Source organism: Protopterus annectens, chromosome 3.part1 (genome assembly GCF_019279795.1).
Source record: "Protopterus annectens isolate FY-2018-M chromosome 3.part1, PAN1.0, whole genome shotgun sequence".
Lineage (NCBI taxonomy): Eukaryota > Metazoa > Chordata > Ceratodontiformes > Protopteridae > Protopterus > Protopterus annectens.
The window spans coordinates 1468557537-1468572331 of NC_056732.1; positions in this window are offsets into that span (position 1 = coordinate 1468557537).

The window sequence follows — 14795 nt, forward strand, 5'->3', positions numbered from 1 at the left end:
TCTCAAAGAATTGGAAGATTAGAGGGAAAAGACATAAAGGAGTCCTGGAAGCCAGTTGTAGGTAAATGTGTCTCTTGGTGGCCCTTCCCTATGAGGAATGACAGAGATAAAAATGTTTTATTATAGCAATAACCCACACCTGGGTGTGGGTAATGCTGGATTTACCCACGGTTGGTGTGGTTTGGTCATGAGGGGTTATTGCTATTATACAACGACATTATTTAAGAAAAAAAATAATTACTTTTCTTAAATAATAGCATTGTATAATGCCTCCTTGCTGCCCTTCCACAGCTGTCTGGTATTCTGCGGCAGTTCTGATGTACTGCGCATGCGCATGCCTACGCAGTACATCAGAGCTGTGGGCAAAAGCAATGGAGAAAGCAAGATCTCTGCTGCTTTTTAAAAACTGTTTTGCTAAGTTAAATGAGTTTAACATAGCGAGACAGCTTTAAAAAAAGCAACAGAGAATATCCGTTACTTTTTTAAAGCTGTCTCGCTATGTTAAACCCATTTAACATAGCGAGATAGTTTTGAAAAAAGCAACGGAGAAAGCAAGATCTCCGTTGCTTTTTAAAAACTGTTTTGCTATGTTAAATGAGTTTAACATAGTGAGACAGCTTTAAAAAAAGCAACGGAGAATATCCGGTGCTTTTTTAAAGCTGTCTGGCTATGTTAAGCCCATTTAACATAGTGAGACAGTTTTGAAAAAAGCAACGGAGAAAGCAAGATCTCTGTTGCTTATTAAAAACTGTTTCGCTATGTTAAATGAGTTTAACATAGCGAGACAGCTTTAAAAAAAGCAACGGAGAATCTCCATTGCTTTTTTAAAGCTGTCTCGCTATGTTGAAGTCATTTAACATAGCGGGACAGTATGAAACAACGGAGATCTTGCATTCTCCATTGCTGTAAAAAAAAAAAAAAAAATTATAGTAATGGAAAAAGTCTGAGTGACCGGACCTTTTTCCATTACTATAACTCTGATTTACAACATGCATGCTGACCAATCAGCGTGCAGGTTTTTGAATATTAATGGGGGGTCATTGTATAACTGGTGTTTGAATGCATAACAAAGAGATTGCAACAAGGAACTCCCGATATGGAAAAAAAATTCTAGGCTATTGAATCACTGAGAGACCATTCATGAGAGAGCAATATCTGCCTGCATGACTTGCATGCAATTATGTTGGATGTCCATGGAATGTGTGTTGCTGTAAGAAAGCAGTGTGAAGCTATGGCCCATTCCCAAACTTTCATCACCTCCCAACAAAGGAAGTAAGAACAAGCTCCTCCCTCTTTGTTGATGTACCATAAAATTGCCATGTTTTCAGAAGGATGAGCATTGCACTGTAGGAGTGCTGGACTTGAAATGCTTGCAATGCTCAGAAGACCACTCTTGTCTCCAAGACAGTGATATGAAATTTGGTCACATCTGTATCCCATATTCTTTGGACAGTCTTGTCAAAGAAATGCCCTACCCCCAGCCCCAACAAGGATGTGTCCATCATTACTGTGGCCACTGCATTTGGATTGTTAAATGGCCTGCCTGCTGCCAAAGTCTGTAGATCCATTCACCATGCCAAGTGTCTTTTATAAACTGTAAAGAGTATGGTAATCTGAGACATGCTGTGTATACCTTGGTTCCACTGAACTCTCAACATCCCCTGAAGAATTTTCATGTGAAGCCTTGCATATAGAATCATTTGTATAGTCACTACCATAAGGCCCAGTACTTTCAGAATCATTGCTACATCTGGATTCATAGTGTCTTGACTATTTGTACACTGGCTGACCTTCTTTCTGGGTGCAGTACTGCCAACTGATTTTGTGGTATCCAGTTGGCAACCTATGAACTTATGGAACTGGAAGGGTTCCAAATGAAATTGTGGTTAATTGACTGATATCCCTAAGTGAAGGATTATTTATTATTAGTGTTGGTATATTCTATCACCTTGGTTTTATTCTTCAAAGAATCCTGTTTTTTTTATTTCTGAAAAGACAATAAGTATATGTTGAAAAATAACAAGTCCTCCAGTGCCTTGAGTACTTCACCACTTTATACATTAGTGCAACTTAACAACTTTTTTATTTTTATTTCATTGTTCACTGTTCCTGCATGGTACAGTGCTACATCCATTAGTATTGCTAACTCACTAGTGTTTTGTCTTCTCCTTCAGTTCTTGGAAGGGATGACTTCTGTTCTACATCTACATGTCCTCCGTGTGTTTATCTGGAGATTTGCCAGATGTGTCTGCTTTTGCTCACATTCCAAAGCCATCAGTTGGGTGAAATGACAATTCTTCAAATTGCCCGTATGTGTCTGTGCCATGTATGAGTTAGTGTGTGTAAGGGGACATCCTGTGATGTCTCCAAGATTAGCTCCTTTCCGTGAGTGTCAGGATGAGCTGTAACTTCCCTATGTTCATTAATTAGATAAATTAGCTATTGCAGAATGAAATAATGAACCTTACACAGTCCATGGTCTCATAATACTTACAAAATATATTTGACTGAGACTTAGACAGCAACATAAATGGCAAAATAGCAAAGACTGGTTTATGCAAATGCCTCTATTACTGGGACTTTTTAATATATCAGGCTTTATTTGCTTTCCACTTCAACTTTGACAATTGAAATCAGGTGTAGTATTAGAACATTCATCTTATATATGACCAGTTAGCACATATTAATCAGACCAGTAATCAGTCTTCTAACGCATATACATCGTAACCCTAACAAAACAGAACCCTGACACCTGTGATGCATTTTTTTTATGCAACAGATCTAGACCTTCATAAACGACACTTTCTAATATTTCATATATGCCATTTATGCAACTGAGAAATTTTTATATTCTCTTATACCTGTCAAAATCATTTACATGTGCAGTTGCAGAATTGATTTTCATATTCCCGTTAGTTCAGAGAAAAATACTTCACTTTTCCATCATTACAAAAATTTGTAACCTGCATGCTATCAGCCAGGAGAATTTTATAAGTGGTGGGCTTACGGACAGCTTTTAAAATATCATCCAGCACCCAACCCATTCTTTTATACCGGTTCATTGCAGGATTCTTCTAATATTCCTTGTGAGTGATTAGTGGGACTGTTTTTTAACATTCTGTCAAGTCTTATAGTCTTAAAACTAATGACAGGGTTTGGAGATGAGCTACCAGTGGATGAAGTGTACACTCATCGGGTACAAGAGTTAGCCAAGGCAGAGAATGTCTTAACGCGTTTATGAAGGGATCGTGTTTCACTGTGTGCTCCCTACTCTTGTGAGTTTACCCTTTTGAAAGGAGTGTGTAAAATAATTTTTTATGATTTAGTAAGAGGGATGTGGGGTGTGCCAGTGATTTGCCCTCTGCAACAAATACTTTTTTTTTTTGTATAATCCCAGTTATTCTCATTAAGGCTAAATCTATTATCAACCATGGAATGGGTAAGGCCAGTCTGTAACCAAATGGAATAGGTTGTTTGAAACACAAAAAGGGAAATTAGCTAGGCTTAAAATCGCCCATAGGACAGCTAGCCTAATACTTTCCCATGGACCTATGTGTGTGTTTGCTGGTTTCCTTCATTTCTGTTGGTATTCTGTGTTTGTAGATTTGATTTCATTACCTTGTTGGTTGTGGTTTCATATTTTTGGAACTCTAAGTTTTGTTATGGTTTCCTTCTCCACTGCGCACTCTTGATCCTGTTTTCATGTTTATAAGCTAGTGCTTTGTATAGTCTGATTGCACCTCAGGCTGCACAAACCTTGCATTCATTTTTCTTTGCCTTGCTACCCAACCAAAATAGTCAGGAGCACTGATTTACAGTTATTAAAATGTGACAAATGGAATTCTGAGAATCATCCAACAATTCCATGCCACATGATGTAGCTGTTTATAATCTGGTGTCCATAAACTTAAATCACTGGTTAGCAAAATTTGCTGATTGCTGCATGCTGGTTATGGCTGCCAAATCCCCTTTGTATACATATACCTTCCAAAAAGAACTAACTAACTAAAGTCAATTCCTGGTGCATAGAAAAAGAGCACAAACAAAATGATAACAGATGTTACCACCATCCCCTTCAGGAAACAGAAACACTCTGCATCGTACTGCATTGAAAACATTCCGTTAGCATAAGACTCAGATATCAGAATTCTGGAAATTTGGGTTTACAGCCCACTATCTTTTGATGATCATATGGAAAAGGTCATTAGGGAACCCATCTACATTTCACAACTAATTGCCAAAGACATGTCGTCTAAAACCAAGGCAGCCATTATTCCCCGATATTCTATCCTACTGAAGCCTGTTATAGAAGATAATGCACTCTTTGGCATGTATCAGGCCAGGCACATTAAAAAACTTGAAAAAAACACAGAGATTCCTAACAAAGCAGATCTCTGGTCTTCAAAACCTTAGCAATCAGGAGAGATTGGAGTCTTTGACCTTGTATTCAATGCCACACAAGCTCCTGAGGGAAGACTTGTGCCTAGCTTACCATATCCTTAGGGATCTAGTGCTTTTCTACTTTTTTTATTAAACAATCAAATAGAGCGGCCAGTAGCAGAACTAAAGATCTCAACTTTCAACAAAGAATACATAATACTAGGTGAAGAGAGAGGGTCATCACCTAGCACCTCCCCTTCATGTTAACCAATGTGGCTATTTGTCACCCATTTAAAACAGTTTGGACAATTGGATTGTTACCATTAAATTTGTCCCTGTACTTACAGGTGTTGCCTTCTTTGCAAAACTTGGTAGAGACTCAGGAAGAGTGTTGGCAAGGAATACACAGCTTCTTTTCTATACCTGACACTAAGTATTATTTCTCTTTATTACTGTGATTTATAAGCAAAACAAACAGATTCTGAGTGCTCAACAATGAATAAAGCAAGCTGTCAATTTTACAAGTAATAAATATAAGAAATCCAGGTTTTACTGAATGAGTGTTCTGCCATTAAATGCCAAATCATGTGAAATTACATGACTTTTGAGTACTCACACATCTGAGACTTAGATTATTCATTACTTTCTTCAAAAACAGAAAATCATTAACCTTGGTCATATATCATTAACTACAAGTGCTTGCATGCTAGCAGCTCGTGATACACTTGTTGACTGACAATTGTTCTAATTGCTCTAACGCCATCTATCCCAATCCTACTGAACTACCTAACCCTTCTGCAATGTCCCCACTCTGGGCCAGTAATCAAGGAGCCTGAATCCTCACCACTGACACTGGAGAGGGACATTCACTTAGAATACAAATGGATACACTCAGTATTTCCAGATGCAGACCTCTCTGCATCAAGCACAATTTCCCCTAAATGCACTCAGGGAACACACTCAACCCAGGATATGGGTTTCTCCCTGTGTCTCTCCCCAGGTCCCCAGTAAAGCTCCTCATTGGCACAGCTGTAGAGTTAAGTCCTCAGCCAAGTGTCCAAGCCAAGTCCTCCAGCACCCTCTCTGTGAAACCAGTGCTTTGTGTCCCTGTTCCAAGTAGCTGACACACACACACACGTTGAGATTTAATTCACACACACACACACACACACACACACACACACACACACACACACACACACACACACACACACACACACACACAAACCTGGGAAAGGCTTCACAGATTTACCTGATGTACCTCTTCTGCCCAGACTGTAAGGTAGTTTTCCATGCCACCAGACACCACAAAGCTAGCTATCTAAGGCTCTTGCAAGGGTACCTAATTATAGTGAGTGAAATTAATATTAATACAAATGGTAATGTTGACCAAACAGTCAGGCTTTCAGGAGTGGCCACAGTGTCACCAATAGATATAGGTACTCTCAAATGTTAAAATATTTTCTAAAGGACCAGCCACTGTAAAGTTTGAATATATTCAATAAGAAATAACAAAAAAGAAAAACAGTAAAGCACTAAATATCTATTTACAATAAACACCAGAGTTTCAATCACACAATATATTAAAAATAACACAGCTGGAAAGATTCACGCAGTTACAGAAAAACAATATTTAACTATATTTTCCTGAAAGATCTAGAGAATTACTGTTCCTACTTACTTAATAGAGCAAGGCAAGATGAAGTAGGCGAGGGCTCTTTAAATGTCAGATTCCAAGAAACAAACTTCCCAGAGACTTCTGTCTCACCTAATATTAAAACATTAGTTCTGTACAAAATGACATCACATACACCTGGTCATATGACTTCAGGTTTCCATGCAACCCCCATTGTTAGAAACTGACAGGATTTAGCACCTACATGTCAATAATGCACACACAAGAGGATTGCTCAGATATGGTGCAGCTTCTGGAAGCCATAAAACAATTACAAACTTCTACTCCTCTTACAGAGAGTAACAAACTATGCTTCTTACAGACATTGCATGTCTGGCTTCATTCTAAACTGTCAGATAGCATCTTTATGACCTAGACCCAGTTATTTAATTTCTTACTTTTTTCCAAAGTTAGTTGGAGCTGAGCTTAACCTGTTCTCTTCCACTATTGTCTGTTAACATGTATATTTAAAATACAGTCAGGGCCCACTCTTGGTACATTTTTAACACAAGCAGCCTTACAAATCCATTTTCAAGCAGCTGTACAAATCAATTTGATATTCAAATAACATATAATTCTTTACTAAATTCCAGCTAGCTGTGCTGGCATATGTTACACATCCACTGTCCTACTTCTCCTGGCATAGCTGGCGATACCTCACATCATCAAACCTTCCACCACCCTTAGCTGTTCCAGGGCCTGAACTCTAACCATAAAACTCCCACCCAGTCCTTGACTGTAACCTGAATGCTCAATCCTTAACCCTAACTGTAAAACTCTCCTCATGCTCCCTATCCTTATATTTCCCTATTGCTCACTAAACTTAAAACTCTACTCTCCCCAAACTTTAAGTAGCTTGTTACTCTTTACACTTAAACATCCAGTCACCTTTCCTAATCGTAAATTCCCGGATCACTCCCTAAACCTAAAATGCTACACTGCCTCCATAAAACTAAATTCCCTCATTGTTCTTATACCAAAAGCTCTTCTCCCCCCTCCTTAAGCCTGAAGTCCCAGATCATTCCCTAAACCTAAAACCAAACTCCCCCTCTCTAAATCTGAAGAATATGATCACCTCCAAAACATAAAACCCAAATTCCACTCTCTAACCCAAAACTAACCTGCTGCTCTTGAAACCCAAAAATCCACACCCTTCCCACTCCTTAACCCTAAAACTCACCACCCTGCTCCTAAATCTAAATCCTCCTCCTGATCACTGCATGAAGTTCTAAGCTAACTTCCACCCCATCTGACTCCATCCACATGGTTGCTGTAGTTGCATGAACTTGAGTACATGAACTTGAGTACATGTTTGGGAAAGGTGTATCAGCTCCACTCTTTCTGCATGGCTGCTGCACCATGCCTGAACATGTATTCATGTTTGAAGGAGAGTGGCAGCCTGTGAGATCTATCAAACTCTTGAGGATCTGGCAATGAAATAGTGATCTTCCAAGACCTGGGACCATGGTGCTTGTAGGAGACCCAGTTCATATATATTTTGATTGTATAATAATTTATACATACCTTTTACATTGTAAGTGCTGCAGCCTGTATACCTTAGTAATTGCATTACAGGCAATGTGTTCCCATCTCTGTGTAGAGTTTATCTTTGGTTCTCTGGTGTAAATAGATTCTGTCCAACTCAGTTTCTCACTCAACATATGCAGATAGCTAAATAATAATGAATCATGAAACTCATAAAATACACACTTCTAGGTGCTAGATGTGTGTATATTATGTGCTAATAAACCAGAGTTGGTTTTACATCATATGTCTATTTGCTTTTTTGTCATTTTTAATTAATAATGAATTATGTCCTAATGCGAGTTATGTTGGGATTTACATATTCCCAGTGTGGTTTTATCATGATGGTGAAACCTATATGACCAAATGCACAAGTAAAGTTTAAGTAACTCTAGAATAACCCACATTCACACAAAGTGTGTTCCTGTTATACAAAGTACAAAATATTAATCCTTGGAATAACATTTTATATTGTTATTTAGCAATGAAAATAAAATTTCCTGATAGTGTTCTGCAGCATAAAAAGTAGTCCAAAATGTTGTGCATTATTTCAAAAGTTTAAATGGTTCTGATATTAGTTTTTACTAGCATAGTTAGTGTAATTTTTGAACACGTCAGCACATTGTCACAACTCTTAAAAACTTTCAGCTGAAACAATCCCTAGATTCATGGGATTTGGAAACATTTGTTGCATCATAGTAGGCAATTGTGTACGATAAGCAGCCTCTTATAGGGCATGGGCAGTTTAGAGATGCGCTGAACACAAGTCAGAGCGGCTGAGAAACAGCAGTACATGTTAATGGCAGTATAATGGCACAGTAATGGAAACATTATTAAAATGAGTGCTACTGCATATGCAAATGAGAGAAAACAAGAAGGCAGAGTAATTCAGAAACATATAACGTCTGCTACTTGATGCACTAGTTAGGAGTTAGGACTTTACATAATGGTTAAGGTGTTTAGTTTATGAATGCAAGGTAAAGAGTTTGATTCTCACCTTTGGTCACTGTCTAATTATTTTATGGGAGGTTGGCATAATGGTTAAGGTGTTTGCCTTGCAAACATAAAGGGCAGGGTTTGATTCTCACATGGGGTAATTGGCTAGGCTTAAAATGGCCCACAAGGGCAGTTAGCCTAGTAGCAATCCATGAACCATGAACCATGAATTAGCACCAATGATATTAACCACAGTGAAATCCCAGTGTACATGCAAGAGAGTAGTTGAATTATGGTTGGAGTTGCCACAGCATTAGGGAATATATACATCCAACAGACTATTATAACCGATAATAGTCACAGTGGTGCATGTCATCAAACTCAGAGATACAAAAAGACCTATCTCGACTGGTGCCAAAGTCATGACTTAAAACTCAATGTCAAGAAATGCATAATAGTACTTTTGGGAAACTGGCTACACAGGGAAGCTATCTCATTGATAAAACACCCTCAAAAGTAGACACAGCAGTTGGGGATTTGGAGATTCATGTAAATAGTAACTTGTTTTTTGACCAACATGTGCCTAAGGTTCTAAGAAAATCATTCTATGTTGCTCAACCTATAAATAGGGGCATGGTACTTAGATCCTGGGAAGTCATCATGTTACTGTACTCAGACACCATTAGGCCCATCATTGAGTATAATGCTATCTTTTGTATGTACCTGAGAAGGCACATGCAACAACTACAATGTCCACACAAAAAAGTATACAGGGTGTAAACACAACATCCTATGCAGATCGCCGCAAAGCCCTATATCTTTACTATGTTTCTTACAGACTGCTGAAAGGTGATTTATGCCTGGCATGCAAGGCATCCCTGGATCCTGCTCTGATGGACCTTTTGCATATCCACTAAAAGAACAGCACCAGAACTGTTAGATCTAAGGATTCAACTTTGTGTGTGTCTTAAACAGGATATGTTGGTGGAACAAGTATATATCTCTGATGGACACTGGAAAACATTAAACCATGCCCTAACTAACAACACCCCTTAAAATAATCTCTAATGAACTATAATTCATTGGATATATTTGGGTTGCATGGCTAGGCTTATAAAGGCCCCAGTGGTCATTAACCTTGTATACACTTTTGAACCTATCCGACCACACTTAGCATTTCATGGCCTCACAACACCAACATTGTAGACCAGTACTGTGTAAACAGGGACACCACATAACAGCTGGTAGACATTTGTTGCCCTTATATGCAGCCTCTTGGAATTTGTGCATTATGTATCCCATTGGATACTAAGGTATGTCAGGCTTTATGAATACTTGCTACAGGGACCTTTCAGAAAATAACAGAAGACACATTGGGGTTAGTCCGGGCATTATCTCCGGAATACTCTATCAGTTCCACTATGCCATGATGCAGCATATGAGGGAGGACATGCGGTTTCCTCGTACAACAGAAGAGATATCCAACACCATGATGGACTTTTTATGATATAGCCCATTTCTCTGAGATACTAGAGACCATAGAATGCATCCATATTTAAATAAGACCCACATAGAAAGCTGGAAAAAAGGTATGTGAACCATAAAGAAACTCAACTACCAGGTAGTCTGTAATGCACAGAGTATCATCTACAAGGTGTTTACATTGTGTGTCAATGATTTGTAAGTGGTGACTTTCCCCTGGGATTTTTTTATTCACATTACCAGATATGTCCTGGAAATTTGGCTGATGACACCTATAAGAAATTCATAGACTATGACAGCAAATGGCTACAAATGCCCTATTATAAACCCGAGTTATTGTGGATCATGTGTTTGGACTGCAGAAGGCACACTTTTGCTAACTGGATGTATGTGGCATATAGCTTTGGCCCATAGTAAAACGTATGCACTACATTTAAAATATAATATATATACATACATACATATATCTATCTATCTATATATATATATATATATATATATATATAGATATATATATATATATATATATATATATATATATATATATATATATATATATATATATCATATATATATATATATATATATATATATATATATATATATATATCTACATATATATATATATATATATCTATATATATATATATATATATATATATATATATAAACTCAATACCAGCCTGTGCTTACCCATACAAAGACTGGCCACGCTGTGCTTTAGACACAGGCAACTCAAGTTAGATAATACAAAGGGCAGGACACAGTTATCATCACTGGGACATGCACTCCCTTAGGATATTATGTACATGTTGTATTACACATGCCATCTCACCAAAGACAAATGTATTGCTAGCCTACACCTAAAGAATCGCTATGCACAGTTCTGGTGGAAGGTAGTACCCATACCAATTATAACCACCTGTATGCTCACTCACAAGGTCATCCCCATGCCTAAAAAACTTGGCAGACAATGCAGCCTAAGCCACAGAGGGGCACTCACATCCCTGACTGCATCTGTCACCAACAGCCTGCCCATCGTTTGTAATCTGTATATCTTGGGTGGTGTCCATAGACACAGAGGCCATACCCATGCCCAAGACCAGCAATTAGCGTAAATGGCTAAAGCTCTGACTTGTTAATTAGCTATTTCCTAAGCTTAGGATACAGGGTTTGAATCCTTCCACTTTTGGCAGACATGGTGGCATGTGTCTGTAATCAAAGCTACCTCGGAAGCTGAGGTTGGTGGATTGATTGAGTCCAGCAGCTCTGGGCCTCAGTGATTTATGTCGATCAGGTGTCCGCAATATGTTCAGCATCAATATGGCACTTTCAATGGAGCCTGGACCCACCAGGCATAAGTATGGGATCTGGTTTGCACACTAACTGTATCGAATGATGCCTCCTTGCTCCTTGACTCCACAAACTGCTGATTGCCATCATTATCAAAGCCAGACTCATTTCTAATATCAGGCAGTAGAATATCCACAGTGCTGGAGCCAGATAATAGATCAGTTGTGAAGACTCTACTGCAGAATACTCAGCAAAAGAGTATCCCAACACTCCCTGTGGAGAACTTTTAGGCATGGACAATAGTGACAGCAATGGAAATGAGACCCTTACCTTGTGCAGGTGTTTGTACATAAATAACAGGGCAAATATGAGCTTACTGTCATGAAGCATATAGTGCAGGCATCGCTGTGATATGCCAATGTAATACAGCACACCTGGTGCATCTCATTTGGAAATGCTAGAGGGGTAAAGGTCTAATACACTACTGTGTAAATGTGATGAGTCTGAACCCACCCTCACCCCCACCCTCACAGAGTAGCAAGAAACTCTTCTGTCTCCATTAGAGGTGGTTCGAACAACAGTCCACCACCCATTGCCTTAACCTCCTGTGTAAAGCAGGCAGCATGGTTTTATGCATCATGAAGCATGTTGGTGGCCTTGTGGCTGAATTGCTCATAATTTTATTCCTGGACACAGACACAGACAGCATTTATGTCTGCTACAATGTCTCAGTAGGGCCAATCAGCACAAAGGAGGGTCTGTGACAATACCTCAGTCTCAGAGGGAGTGATCTTAAATTTTTGACGCTTGCCTTTGACAGGCATGATGCTGCATGCAGAAAGAAGATTGATTATGAACATATGTCAGTACATAATGCTTGTTGAATGATTGAATAACTCCCATTACTCAGTTAACCTGACTGTTCCCTGTCCTGCAGATGAGGACATTACCACAGTTGGAGAACCATGTATATTGCATATTTATCTGAGCCCCCATCACACACACACACACACACACACACACACACACACACACACACACACACACACACACACACAAAAACAGGCCCCTCCAGCTGGAGAGGCCACAAAAGTTCCTCACCAAAAACATCTGTCCTATGCTGCCCGACTGAAAGAACTCCAGCTCTATTCAGTCGCTTACCGCTTGCTCAGAGGTGACCTTTGCCTAACATACAAGGCCATGTCAAACCCAGATTTGATGAATATGCTTCACCTCAAAAAATCTAGATCCGTCAGAGCCACAAGGGCGGGAGACTTAAACCTCGACACGGCTATTAATAGGACGTGCTGGAGGGATAGATTCATCACCCAAAGACTCCCTATGCTGTGGAATAAAATCCCGGTATATGTGAGGCAGAGCACCTCGCTGGCCTTGTTCAAGAGAAATCTTGACCAATGGATGGGAGATCGCACATATACCCCAGGGATTACCTCAGTGTCACTGCTCAACAGAGGCACAGCAAAATAATGGGTATAGTTCCCCATACTAAAGGGGTGGCGTAAGCCACAAAACTATGGGCTAGGCTTGTAAATGCCCTCGGGCAGATAGCCTAGTATGAACCTATGAACCTATGAACCTATGAACCAAACATTCACACAACTCTGACATGCAACATCTAGCTTCCAGTCAGTAAGCATCACTTGTCAAATCGGTATGCTTCCCCTGTACAGACTCCCAGAAATCCTGCTACACACCATGACTGAGTACAAGTAATAGAGAACTCTTTGCTGCCAACAGGAAGCTTGGCCTGAAATCTGCAGCCCTATCATTTCATGTGTCTACACAATACTCAGACCAGTATAGAAAATTACAGTATATAGATGCAAACAGCACCCTACAATGTGCAGGTACCAGTTCACACGCAATGGATATGCATGACCCCTTTTTGACCAGTAGTCACATGTATGCAACAAGTCACTCAAAACTAGTGTTAAACCCCAGTAATGACACTATGGTAAGATGGTCTGCCCCGAACATACTTATGTGGCATGATGTCTTTAACTGCTGCCTGTAAGCAATACTGTGAGGTGTGCCTCATTTACCTTTATCAGTATTTTCACTACACCTTCCTAGCTTCCCGTTGTATTTCATGTTTGTACAACAACTATGACCATATATTATATGTAGTAGGTTCTAAACTGTCTTGTCTGTTATTACTATGTATTGTCTGATATTTATCATGTTAAACTAGATAACCAATGTCACTATGTTCACTGAATGCAACCTGATTGTTCTTGGTACTTTATACACATTTTATGTACTTTATGGATTTTATGTAACTATATTTTTGTATAAAGTTATACTTTCTAGCTGGAGCTTTTCTCCCCGGGCCTCCGCTGAAAATGGACCTGTGTCCAGTCAGACTTTCCCAGTCAACAAATGTAAAATAAAATAAGATAAATAAATATATGTCAGTTCCATAAGGCTACTACCCACTTCTCAGGAGAGACCTGGGGTAGTATTTGCTACTACAGAAAATTTGTCCTGGGCACAAGAGAACTTCCTCTACTCATTATTGTAGTGCTTGCTCCATTCTTCTTACAGTGGGGGCTGGTAGAACAGCACTCAAAGAAATCTAAGATGGCAGATAGGACAGAGATGAATGCCAGTGCAGTATCTGAAGCTGTACAAGATTCTGAGGAGATGTTTCAACAGAAGTTTGTTTCACTGGAAGCAAATGTGCAACACAATGATAAATGTGTTATTATAACTCTCCAGTTAGGAGGGTTACAGGATGATATTTTGGGTGAATTGTTGATGCAGAGTGAGCCAGAGAGTGGAAAAGATATTTCTTGGGGTGAAACTATAGACATAGTTCATTTGGAGGAATTGGAAGCTATTTTGAAAGACGATCACCAGACAAGGAAATTGTATGCTGAGACTGTTTAAGAAACAGCAGTGAAAGTGATGAGAGACAAACAGAGGAGAGGAAATGTCAACAATCAAAGGAAATTTATGGAGGGAATTCAGAACAGGGAAGGAAAAGAAATGGGTAGGTATGACATTTGGGATAATTTACTGGTCCCATTGGGACTGAAGGCTCAGGAGGTAAGGGCTTTTATTCTTATTCATAAAGAGACATTTTGTGACATTATTTTTGAGACTGGGGCAGACATGGAAACTTTTGTGATGGGAGTATGAAAAGAAAAAGAACTGCAATGCATGGAATTGTGTGGTTTAAACATCACAGAGTGAGACTTTAAAGAGAGGTTTAAGCAGACATAAAGAAGTTATGGACATTAGCAAAGTGCATGACAACATAGGGTTATGAACTGAGGGATGAGACTGTCACAGTGTACTGAAAATAAAAAAAAAATGTTAATATCCCTTAGTATGACAAATGTAGAGGATAACAGAGATGTAAAATATTGGGGACAGCCAAAAATGTGCCAAAAACAATCACTTGATAAGTAATTGTGATAAGAGGAAATGTTATATTTGTGGGGAAACAGGTCATGAAAACAAAAGTGAGGATAGTATATGA